The sequence below is a fragment of the Triticum aestivum genome, chromosome 3B, assembly GCF_018294505.1.
Source record: "Triticum aestivum cultivar Chinese Spring chromosome 3B, IWGSC CS RefSeq v2.1, whole genome shotgun sequence".
In the NCBI taxonomy this organism is placed as follows: domain Eukaryota; kingdom Viridiplantae; phylum Streptophyta; class Magnoliopsida; order Poales; family Poaceae; genus Triticum; species Triticum aestivum.
This window is the reverse complement of record NC_057801.1, coordinates 323,199,683-323,213,427: the sequence shown is the minus strand read 5'-3', so window position 1 is coordinate 323,213,427 and position 13,745 is coordinate 323,199,683.

The window sequence follows — 13,745 nt, the reverse complement described above, 5'->3', positions numbered from 1 at the left end:
TTAGATGAACTATAAGAATTAAATGAACGTCTACATCATGCATACATGACTCAAAGCTTGCATGCTATAGTGTGGTATTTATTCATAATTTGGTTGCCAAATCTCATGCGTGCAATGCACGTGTACCTTACTAGTACTTTGAGTATGTGCAAAACACATAAATTAGAATTCCAATGGCACGCTACAGAGTGTCTCCCCCTTTTTCAGTTAATATATTATTATTAAAATGATGTGGGGGCATCCATGGAGGCACATGGCACATGTGGGGGCGTTGTCACCACCTTCTTGTGTGGATTGATCACAGTGACGTGATGCTGTTCCAGAATAATGTACTCGTCCTCTCTCACGCACACTGGCAGTATGTGCACGAAGCGAAGATGTGCAAACACACATTCATTCCCTCGCAGCACACGCAGGTATATGGTGGGACGCATTTTTGTAAGAAGATCCACCCCATGTGATAATTTTATGCGTGTAAAGACGTTCACTTAATTGATGGTCAATTAATACAGCGCATGCAAATTGAGTGGACGTGAGGGAGGAAGTAGTTGAGAATGACATTACTACTCCACTGCGTGCATGCGAGTAGTTAAATCATGGGTTGCTACTTCCATTAACCCCCTTTGTATTTTGTGCCAATTTTTTACCATAATTTTAAGTAATATAATATTTATGCATGTCATAAAAGTAATATCATCGAAAACTATGTTCAAGAATGCGATTCCAATGGTATAATTTTTGGTGACATGCATTAACATTTTCTTAGTTAAATTTCTAGCGACCAGACCTCAAATGGTCAAGTCTCTGTGCACCAGTGTCATCCATGGATCGGTAATGCTGACACACACAGTACTCGAGGAATTATAACAGAGTTTCAATCACACACTTATTACATCGAGTCCTCATAAAGAGTATGATTACAAAAAAATATCATGGCTGAAGGCCATCTAAACTAGATAACAGCGGAAGCTTCGAAGGTAAATGAGTCCATCAACTCCAACGGCATAGCTGAGTGCAAAACAACGACCTATCGCACCTTATTCATCATCTGAGTAGTCTGCAACATAAGACGTTGCAGCCCGAAACTTGTCAGCACATGGAATATGCTGGCAGAGTTACACTGTAAAGCAATGAAATGCAAGAACTATCTCTACATGCAATATTTGGCTGGTGGAGGCTGTAAGTTTCATTGTTTTGCATAAAGCTAGTTTTTCCCTACAATAAAGGAATAACTTTATTTAACTACTCCCATGTTGCCCATTATTTGAGAAGGTTCCTCCAACTCAAACCCCAATTAAAATTTTCATCATTAATCCATCATCATAATTAATTATAGTAACGTGATGAGATCACATCAATAGTTTCAACTACTAGATACTCAAGATGTCCATAACCGGGGATACGGCTAACCATGATTAGTTTATACACTCTGCAGAGGTTTGCGCACTTTCCCCACAAGACTCAACCGCATCCTTGATCGAATGATCGAGACATAGCCTTTCTGAAGCATTAAATCTCTACTCCGGGTAGACAGTACCACCTACTTTCCCCTACATCTGCTAGTCTACCTCTTCAAGAGCTCACGCAACTTACTCAACTATGCCAGAGCCCATAATGGCTTGTGGCTGCACACGGAAGTTTCTAGCATGAATAATCTTATGACTCCTTTGACCCTCGGTGGTGAACCGTAGGAAAAATCACACGGGTACTCCGGGATTTCCCAAAAACAGGCAACACTGGGTTCCCCAGGTGCCTCAACCAATCCACCCAGATGGATATTAAAGTTGCCACCTTAATGTTATCCATGATTAAATAACTCTCAAACTTCCATGTGTGAATCACGATCCAAACCCCATCTACGAGCATGGATAAGCAATAATTAAGCATATCGTATATTCCCGGGGTGATCAAAAGGTATTAGGTTCCTACCTCAAGTACTACAACCAAAACCACATGTTCCCAATCCTACTCATGCAAATTTTTGAGGGCAGAACTCCGGCATTCTATAGGATAATCACACGGGTACTCCGAGATTTCCAAAAACAGGCAACACTGGGTTCCCCAGGTGCCTCAACCATTCCACCCAGAGGTATATTAAAGTTGCCACCTTAATGTTATCCATGATTAAATAACTCTCAAACTTCCATGTGTGAATCACGATCCAATCCCCATCTACGAGCATGTCTAAGCAATAATAAGCATAACATATATTCCTGGGGTGAGCAAAAGGTATTAGGTTCCTACCTCAAGCACTACAACCAAAACCACATGTTCCCAATCCTACTCATGCAAATATTTGAGGGGCAATACTAATATATAGTAAAAACTAGGTATAAAAGAGTATGATCAAAGTATAACTTGCCTTGCTGACGATCTAAAAACTCTAGAGATTCGTACTAACAAGCTTCACACTCCGGGTAATCTAGCGTAGACAAACAATAGCATACATAAGCAATCACTCAAACGAAACTCGAGAAAAACCGAGAAAAGATCCAAATAGAACACGAAACAAGCAAACGACTTAAACTAAAAAGAGTCAAAACCTAACAGCAATATTAACATGTGAAATAGATCTTAATAGTAGGTACATGTGATTAGCTACGATTTGCAAAAAGATTCAACTCAAACGTAGCAACGAAACTCAAAATACGAAAGAAACAAGATCGTTTACTAATCTGGACTAAACTCAAATTTTACACATACCAAAATCATGTTCAAGTTGGTTAACTGGAAAGAACAGAATGATACGAAGATTTAGGCTGGTTTCATCTAATTTTGATAAACAAGTAAAAAGTTATGCTAGTTTAAAGATCACGGGCTAATTCGGGATAAAACTATTCACGGATAAGTCCCTGACCGAAAATAAACTAAAAAGAAAAACACTAACGAACGAAGGTTCGCTATCAGGGACAAACAGGTGAAAACGTTCGCTAGCAGTGACGTTAGAGTGAACGTTCGCTAATTAGAGAACTCCGAAAAAATCTATATGAACCGATCTAACAAAAAACCAAAAAAAACGGGCGGCGGTTCGGCGGTTTACCGGTTAACGAGAAACCAGCAGCGGTGGCGGGATCGGACGATGGCGTCGGCGGCTGATGACTCACAAGTGTAGGGGATCTATCATAGTCCTTTCGATAAATAAGAGTGTCGAACCCAATAAGGAGTAGAAGGAAATGACAAGCGGTTTTCGGTAAGATATTCTCTGCAAGCACTGAAATTATCGGTAACAGATAGATTTGTGATAAGTTAATTTGTAACAGGTAACGAGCAATGAAAGTAAATAAGGTGCAGCAAGGTGGCCCAATCCTTTTTGTAGCAAAGGACAAGCCTGGACACGTTCTTATATAGAGAAAAGCTCTCCCGAGGACACATGTGAATTATCGTCAATCTAGTTTTCATCACGCTCATATGATTCGCGTTCGTTACTTTGATAATTTGATATGTGGGTGAACCAGTGCTTGGGTACTTCCCTTTCTTGGACAAGTATCCCATTTATGATTAACCCCTATTGCAAGCATCCACAACTACAAAAGAAGTATTAAGGTAAACCTAACCATAGTATGAAACATGTGGATCCGAATCAGCCCCTTGCGAAGCAACGCATAAACTAGGGTTTAAGCTTCTGTCACTCTAGCAACCCATCATCTACTTATTACTTCCCAATGCCTTTCTCTTGGCCCAAACAATGGTGAAGTTTCATGTAGTCGACGTTCACATAACACCACTACAGGAGAGACAACATACATCTCATTAAAATATCGAACGAATACCAAATTCACTTGACTACTTATAGCAAGACTTCTCTCATGTCCTCAGGAACAAACATAACTACTCACAAATCATATTCATGTTCATAATCAGAGGGGTATTAATATAAATTAAGGATCTGAACATATGATCTTCCACCAAATAAATCAACTAGCATCAACTACAAGGAGTAATCAACACTATTAGCAACCCACAGGTACCAATATGAGGTTTTGGTACAAAGATTGGATACAAGAGATGAACGAGGGTTTGATAGGAGATGGTTCTGGTGAAGATGTTGATGGAGATTAACCCCCTCCCGATAAGAGGATCGTTGGTGACGACGATGGTGATGAATTCCCCCTCCCGGAGGGATGTTTCCCCGGCAGAACAGCTTTGCCGGAGCCCTAGATTGGTTCCGCCAAGCTTCCACCTCGTGGTGGCAGTGTTTAGTCCCGAAAGCTTGTTTATGATTTTTTTCAGGATAAAAGACTTCATATAGCAGAAGATGGTCACCGATAGGCTGCCAGGGGGCTCACGAGGCAGGGGGCGCGCCCAGGGGGTAGGGCGCGCCCCCACCCTCATGGACGGTGGGTGGCCCCCCTCTGGAACTTCTACCGCTCAATATTTTTTATTAATTTCAGAAATGGCTTTCATGGAGTTTCAGGACTTTTGGAGCTTTTTGTAGAATAGGTCTGTAATATTTGCTCATTTTCCAGCCCAGAATTTCAGCTGCCGACATTCTTCCTCTTCATGTAAACCTTGTAAAATAAAAGAGAATAGGCATAAGTATTGTGACATAACGTCTAATAACAACCTATAATGCAATAAATATCGATATAAAAACATGATCTAAAATGAACGTATCAACTCGCCCAAGCTTAGACTTCGCTTGTCCTCAAGCGGAAGTCGATATCGAAAAATATGTCCACATATTTAGAGATAGAGATGTCCATAAAATAAAATACGGATATGAGGGCATCATGATCATTCTGTTACCCTCTGCCCCTATGAGGACGCGATGCGCTGACTATAATAGAAATTCCCCAGCCCGCCTCCTACCGCCGGAGGCAGCCATCATCGTGGCGAGCGAGCGACGGCGGCAGCTGGAGCGAGGGAGCCCGCGGCGCCGTGACGGGTCGCTCCTTCGAGCCACGCGCTGCCGCCGGCTGGCCGTCCGCATGCCTCCCCGCCGACGGGCTCGCCTCCTCTTGTGCCGGACGATTCCCCCAACCTGATCCCACCACCCCGAGCGCGCCGCCGTCGTGCCCCTCGCCGACCGCACCGCCGCCGGCCACCTGCGTAGCGCCGCCGCCTCCCCCTCCCCAGCGCGCCTCGGCCGGTCACTACCTCAGCATGTCGCTGTTGCCCTACTACCCCAGCGCGCCGCCTCCAGGACCTCCCTCCCCTAGTGTGCCGCCGCCTACCCCTGCCTCCGTGCGCCACCACCTACCTCCGAGCGCTGCCGGTCATCGTGCACAACTGGCCACCGCTGCCTCCTGCGCCAACTATGTCCTGAGACTAGCCATGGTGGTGGATCCAAGATCCGCCGAGGGAAAAGGGGAGCTCCTGCTCCCTGTTGATGGTCGGTCCTTGCCACCGGCCGCCGCACTCCCGACGTGTCCGAGCGCCAGCGCCCCTAGAGGCTCGCTCCCCTGCACCCCTGAACCAGCGCCATCCACCACTCGAGCAGGATGGCAATGGTGACAACATCTAGCGGTCCTCCTCTGCCTCTGCTTTCCCTGCCTTCATCACTGGCCAACCGTGCAAATCCATGGAAAATGAGTTCAGGTAAGTTTAGATCCCTGTACAAATTTCAGCTAAGCTTCAAGCACATTTCCTGCTGGCCACACAATGCTTGAACTGACGGCCTTGATTTATGCGTGCTGATGGCCACCTGCCTAGGCAAGCACATTTCCTTGCTTGCCTAGCTGCTAGCCGGATTCTTGTTTTGTTATGGGTGCCGTGGTTATTTGAACTTTAATTGCAGCTACTATTACAGTGTGTGCGTACATGACTGAAACTGTATGATGTGTGTGCCATGGTTACCTGAACCTTAACTGCAGCTACTATTACAGTGTGTGCGTACATGACTGAAACTGTATGATGTGTGTGCCATGGTTACGTGAACTTCAATTCTAGCTACTATTCGAATCTAATACTAGCACGTACAAGACTGGACTCGTAGTACTGCGTACTAGTGTGCCATTTTGCTTATTCTTTCCTTGAACTTTGCATGCTCTCTATTCTTTCAGAGATATGTTCAAAGCTAGTTCCTCAGAGGTGTATTCTTTCATAGATATGTTAAAGCTAGTTCTTTATTCTTTCAGAGATATGTTGTTTTCATACTTTCAGCTCACATTGTAGCTTTTTTTCAGTTCAATGGATTCCAAAAAGGAAAAAACTGTGGATGGGTGAGAAATCAACTTCCTGTACAGTTCTGCCATGATGAGCATTGGACGACCCCGACCACCGGCACCACTGCTTCCCGACCTCTTGCTTGCATCGCCATCTCCCGGTGGGGCTCTGCCGCCGGAGCACCCTAGCCGTTCACAGCCACCACTCCAGGCCGTTGAAATAAATCAAGCAGTGTTTTGTCGACAACATGGTGGCAGCCCTTCACTGAAATAAATCAGGTATGTTAGCCGCAGGAGTTCAAAAATCAGCTGCTTTTCAACTGAATAAAATGTGTCATGCAAGTTCATGTATACCTACAACAAGAGTTCAAAAATCTGAGAAATGAAGCTCAAACCAAGTTCAAAAATTGTTTCCTTCATAAATTAGTTGTTTTTGGTTAATTCGTTGTTATGGACAGTACAAATACACACTGTTGTGTAGTACATGTGTGTATTGTAAGTGTAATAGTGCCTTGTAATTATAATAGTACATGTATTCTATTTTTTTGAGTTAGCATGTATTCTGGTGTTTTTGGGGGTTGGTAAGTTCACCGATCAAAATCTAAAAAGTTCATACTCAAGAGGCGAGTAAGTTTGATGGATTGTCTAAATTTTCTTTACTGGTAAAAAATCGGGAGTTAAAAAGAAACCATGTAGAAGTTTTTTTGTTTTTTTCTCAATTGCTACTGTACTTTGCAGTTCGGCCAGTTCTTGTGTTAGTGATTCAAAATTAGCGCCAAAAGTAGGGCAAACCATGATGCATGGTAGAACAGGTTATGCTTTTGCTTTTCAATTATTTTCCTGTTTCTCTAGTTAGTGTACAAACATACGCATTCACATAAACATGCCAGCAACCCCTCTTGCTATACTCGTGCTTGTACTTGTTTATTTTCTTGTTTGGAAAATGGTTTCTTATCCTCCTAACAACTTTTCTCTGTCGCTGCAGTGCCCCGGCCGTTCATTGCCACCATCCTGGGCCGTTCAACATGACAGTGCCAAGCCGTTCGATGCCCCAGCTCGGGAGGTGCCCGTCACAGCTTTCCCCCCACCTCCCATTGCATGTTCATACTCGCCTTCCCCTTTTCCGCCTGGTTGCCGGAGGCGGTGCGATCGCCACGAGTACCGCCGCGATCGCCCGAACCGCCAGAGGCGTGGCCGATGGAGAGCGCGGTGGAGCCGTCCGAGCGCCCGTCGGCCCGAGCGTGCTCGTTCTGCGTGATCTCCTCAAGGAGGAGACGCGACCGGGCCTGGGCGAACGTGGGGAACGGCACCTGCAGGGGGAGCACCGTTGCGAGCACATGCAACCGCCAGCTGAGACCGTGGATGAACTGGAGCGTCAGGGTCCTGTCGGTGATGGGCTCCTCGACGTCATCGAGCGCGGCCGCCAGAGACTGCAGACGGCGGGCGTTCTCGGCAACAGTCAGGTCCCCCTGGACCGTGCTGTGGAATTCCGCCGAGAGGTGAATCGCACGGCCGGCCTGATTGTCGAGGAAGAATTCGCCATGTCCGACCTTGGCCCGCTGCATCACTTTCTTGGTATTAATGTCACTTCCACTGCCGCCGGTCTCTTCCTGTCGCAAGAGCAGTATGCCTTGGAGATTCTTGATCGAGCAGTGATGCTTAATTGCAAACCCTTACCCACGCCAGTAGACACACACGCAAAACTCCCAGCTGATGCTGGCCCTCTATTTCATGATCCTTCTCTGTACAGGAGCCTTGCCGGTGCCCTACAGTACATAACACTCACACGGCCTGATCTTTCTTATGGTGTTCAACAATGTTGTCTCTTCATGCACGCTCCGCGTGACTCGCACTTCCAGTTGCTAAAGCGCATCCGGCGCTACCTTCGTGGGACTACACATCTCGGCTTGCAGTTCCATCGTTCCACCTCCACCGAGCTCGTCGCATATTCCGACGCCGACTGGGCAGGGTGTCCCGACACACGCCGCTCCACCTCGGGGTATTGTGTGTTCCTTAGCGGCAACCTTGTGTCGTGGTCCTCGAAGCGGCAACACACCGTCTCGCGCTCCAGTGCGGAGGCTGAGTACCGGGCTGTCGCGCACGCCGTTGCCGAGGCAGTCTGGTTGCGACAACTCCTTGGCGAGCTCCACCAGGCTCCCACGCGTGCTACCGTGGTCTATTGTGACAACGTGAGCGCGATGTACATGTCAACTAATCCTGTGCAACACCAGCGTACGAAGCACGTGGAGATTGACTTGCACTTCGTCCGGGAGCGTGTGTCGCTCGGCGAGTTCGCGTCCTCCATGTCCCGACGAGCTCCCAGTTTGCCGACGTCTTCACCAAGGGGCTACCGACGAGCATCTTCCTCGACTTCCGGTCCAACCTCAACATTCGGGAGCCCCATGTTTCGGCTGCGGGGGGCTGTTGGAAGTCTACTACACGACCTGATGGACAACGGCCTTGACCAGGTCCTTCGGATAGTTCAGGAGGTGCGTGCACTACGTGCGCACGTCCACCACGCATGCATGACATGCTCGGCCACGGCCATTGTACACGATCTCTCCCTCACCCCCTTGTACCTCTCCGCATGTATAAATAACCTTGCGAGATATGAATACATGTGTGCATAGAGTTCTGTAAAACAACTGACGGCGTCCACGAGCGCGAGCAGCCCGTATCCGGCGGCAAGATGAAGGCCACCCGTGAACCGTGCTTCCCCTAACCACGTCCACCTTGTGTGAGTTCGCTGCTGAGAAGAAGCACAAGAACCTACAGTTTCCGGTGGTCGCCTTGTCCACGAGCTCTTCCACCATGCTGACTGGCAGCCATCCAAGTGGAATGCAGACATCAGTCCAAGCAGAACTAGTTCGTATAAACTGACTGGTTTACCCTAAATTTTCACCGTTTAAGTTCAGTTCAATTCCTAATTTGGGTTCAGTTCATAGGAGCACTTAAAAATAAATTAGTTTGTTTTACTTATATTCCATGAACTTCTAGTACCATAATTAATGTAGTAGTGACATGAGCTCCCTCTCCACCACTCCAGGATCCGCAGCGTCCTCCCAGTCCGACCCATGGTGTACATTAACTTGGTTGTTATAGTTGTTATAGCAGATATAGTACAAAACTCTTTTTAGGTTTCTTTGTGAACTTATAATGTTTACTGTACATGAACTTGGTTGTTCTTTTTACATGAACTTGTACATTGCCTTGTCAGGTTGTGCGTGTACTACCCATAGGAGCACTTGAAAATTTAAGTTATGTTTAATTTCTAATTTAAATTTAGTTCATAGGAGCACATGAAAAATCAGTTTGTTTGTTTTACTTATATCCCAGTATCCGGATCTGTCGCTAATGCGACAATCTCCTCTTCCAGGTCCGGCAGCCCCCTATACTCCCACAATCTTTCAAATTTGATCATTTTTTTGCAGGATGCGGAAAAACTAGATGCAACATTTATGAAAAAAAAGAGATGAATTTAGAGGAAGATGGAGCACTGGAACGGAGAAGACTCGGTTCACAAAACAATCTGAAAAAGTAGCAAGAACAGGCAACAGTTTGCAAAAAATGAAGGTACAAATAAAGCTCATAAAAATGCTATGAAATTCCTGTACATCATCTGTAGTGTTGCGTGATGTGGCAATAGTGCGTGCTGTAGTGTGTTGGTGGAAACTGAATTGAAGGATCTTCAATATATGAACCATAAGAGAGGTGCATCCTGTACATCGTCTCAAGATCCTTCATGTTAGTTATCCTTCAGTCCAAAAATATATGAATCACAAAGACAGCTGATGTTGCTATTTCTTTTTGCTGATGCTCATTCAAATCTCCCTGCTACTTATGTGCTAAATTTGATGCTCTATAGTTGCTTGTCGAAATGCCTATGAGAACCAAAAATATTTTGATGAAATTTGATGTTGTTATTCCTATGTTCTAGCAGTTTTTCTGTGTGCTGTAAATTTTCCTCTGTCAATCAAAAAAAGCAGCAGTTTAGCACGAAAAATAGAGCCTTTTCTCTTCTCAGTACACAACACAGAAGGTATTTGTCTCCAACTTGCATTAAGAGTTCAAAGTACACAGAGGAAAAAGGTTCAATTTTCAAAACTTTAAGAGTTCAAAGTACACAAGAACATAAGTCCACTATGCTTTGTGTCAGATATCTGATATTTGTGAGGGGAACTTCAATTTTCTTCAGTTTAATTTTTGAATGTGTTTCAGTTAGTCTACTTCCTAGTCGTCCTATGTCAATAAAAAAAAGCAGTAGTTTAGCACGAAAAATAGAGCCTTTTCTCTTCTCAGTACACAACACATAAGGTATTTGTCTCCAACTTACATTAAGAGTTCAAAGTACACAGAGGAAAAAGGTTCAATTTTCAAAACTTCAAGAGTTCAAAGTACACAAGAACATAAGTCCACTAAGCTTTGCGTCAGATATCTGATATTTGTGAGGGGAACTTCAATTTTCTTCAGTTCAACTTTTGAATGTGTTTCGGTTTGTCTACTTCCCAGTCATCCTGTGTTAGCTAGATCAGTACTAGTGCTCAGCAGTACGACAAGTAGCAGTACTGATCAGTACGACCTACACAAATACTATTACTGATTAGTGATATTCTTAATGTTAAAAGTAATACCCATATAGAAAAAATGCTTCTATTCTAACACACAATTTTTTGGAAAAAAGAGCACTAGTTCTGATGAGTCGTACTGACAAGGATGCCGTCTACAATTCTGAAATTATTGTTGAGTCGTACTAGTACTATTACTGATGAAAATGGGAAGCAAGTGTCACATGAATCCTCAATTGAATGGGAAGCAAGGTGATCCTTGCTCCTTCAACTCCACTTCGCCAGTGCCCGTCAGTCTGCGGGAGTAGGGGCGGCGTGCCCGTCAACAAACAAGAACAGAAGGTATGTGCTTGGAAAACTTAAAATTATGTTCACATTTGGGCAACAGGAGTTGTAGCTTCTTTCAAAGTTCAAAATAAAAGATATTCAGTTCAACTTGTTCTAGCAAAACATGTGTGGGACCTTGGCATCATGTCAGACACACTATCTGGTGCAGAAAAAATGTTTGGCGTAGTTCAGCGCGCCGCCGCCGCCTACCCCCTGCCTCCAAGTGCCGCTGGTCTATGAGTTCAACATGTATAACCCTATAAGTTCATAGAAAAATAGAAAACAAGATAAACAAAAATAATGATACACAAAACCCATGGAATTCATAGGAAAAAGATAACAAGTTCTAAGGAAATAAATGTAGAAGTTCATATTTCAAAATAAATGAAGTATTTGGGAAGTAAAAATGAAGTATTTCAAAGTGTAGAAATCTTTTTAGGTTTCTTTGGGAACTTCTAATGTTACTACACATGAACTTGCTTGGTTACACAAATATGAAACTGATTGTGCAAGTCACGTAGAACGTGTTTGAACTTGTTATGGGAACTCATGACTTGTTATGATTAAATGCAGGGAGCAACTGGCGCCGAATGGGCCCCTGGAGCTAGTCCAACCCGCTCGCAGACTGGAGGGCATGCCGGTTTATTTCCAATGAAGCCCTATGTACAATCAGTCTGTTCGTTTGATAAGAAAGGAGACAACATAGAAGTTAGGGTTGAAGCAAGTCCCTCCGTCTAGTTATGTCCGATTTTTGTGATAGTAGTTCAAAATGAGGGATATATTGTATAAACTTTTTTGGACTTGTGCCCAGGCTGCTTCTGAACAACTCCAATGCTTTATTGGCCTCAGTACTACAGTTTGGTAACTTTGAACTGAGAACTATATGAACTCTTGGACATGTTCATAAAGTATTCCTGGACTAAGAACTCGATGAACTCTTAGACCTGTTCATAAAGTATTGTTGGAGAACTCTCAGTGGTTCTAGTATTATAGTGTGTGTTTTGAACTAAGAGATATACTCTATGAACTTTCTCTACTCTTGAAGAATTTTGTTCTCATATATAAAATCAAGTGCATATATGAAATCTTGAACAAAATGCTCTATGGACTCGTGGACTGCATTGTTGGAGAACTGTTGTTTGGTACCTAATGGAAATTCCACATGAAGCATTTTGTTCTTAGTTTTTTGGTGAAAGTTTGCTTCCTATTGCATAGCTGCTGTAGTAGACCTTCTATACATGGCAATGTAAACATAAAAAAAGTATATGCTACTCCCGGATGGGCTGCTGTAGTGAACAATTTTCTACCATGATTTTTTTCCTAAAAGGGCTGCTATAGTGAACATGGTGCCAACTTGTTGCTAGTTATATTGAAAGTCCACGTGGACATGCATAGGTTCAAGGGGTCACAAAGTAAAGCAATGTATACACACAGCCCATAACAACGTTCCCTTCTATAAAAAATATTTAACTAGGTAATGTAAGGCATCACACCGGTTGAATATAGTCAGAAAAAACCCTAATAGTTCAACCGAGGCCATTGGGAGGTTCAATGAAATACAGTATGACGGTTAGAAAAAAGATAGCATGTTTTATAAAAAAATGTGCTTTGGTCTGTGAAAACACGCTCTGTACAAATCCATGCAGAGATCAATTTGGGTACTCTATTTTCGAAACAAAGAAAAACACGAATGGTTTTACCGTATTAAAAATACTCTATGAAAAATACACCAGTACACGCAAACACATAAATCAGTACAAGTAGTCTGTTTTACGAGGAAAACCATGCGAACAAACAGAGAAAGTCTAGTCTGTGAAAACATGTTCAGTACAAATCCATACGGACATCCGTTCAGGTACTCTTTTTTAGGAACCTTTCAAAATTACTCTCCGAAGAATACATTAGTACAAACGCACACATAGATCAGTACAAGTACTGTGTTTTTTCTGGCGGAAAAACAGCACGATGGGTCTCACCGTAATCCAAATTACTTTTCAACGGTTGTAAATTTGAGAAAATGGTCAACATGACTAAGTTTCGTATTTTTGATATCTTTCCAACCATATATTATTTGCCTCATTTCGACAAACTTTTTAAAAAAATCGCATTCAAAATCAAATTTGACCATATTTGAATTTGTTTTTAAATCGTAAGGAATAGAAACACATTTCAATATGAAAAAGTTGCGCATTTTCCATAGCTTTCCAACGCCGTATCATTTGCATCAATCCGACAAACCGTTTGCGAAAAATCGTGAAAATATGTTTCGCCCAGAATTTCACCGTTTTCCAAATTACTTTTAAATTGTATAGAATTAGAAAAAACATTAGATATATGGAAGATGCGGATTTTCACCAGCTTTCCAACGCCATCTTATTTGCTTAATTCCGACAAACCCTTTGAAAATTGAGTCCAAAATACGATTCGCGTTTTCAGTTTAAAAAAAACATTTTTTTTCAAAATTGGTCTTAAACCATAATGATTTTGCAAAAACGTTCAATATACTTGAAACATAGTTGTCAAGAGCTTTCCAACGATATATTACACGCCCCATTCCGACAAAAAAATTGCAAAAAAAAGTTGAACTAAAGAAGACGATGTGTTAAACAGAACCGAAAGCATCAGTTCAACCACTTCGAAATCATCAGTACAACCGTCTGAAACCGTCAGTTCAAAAAGGGTAACAGAATATAGCCCAGATGTGTATATATATATATATATTGTCATATGATTTCTTATGCTAGAGTAA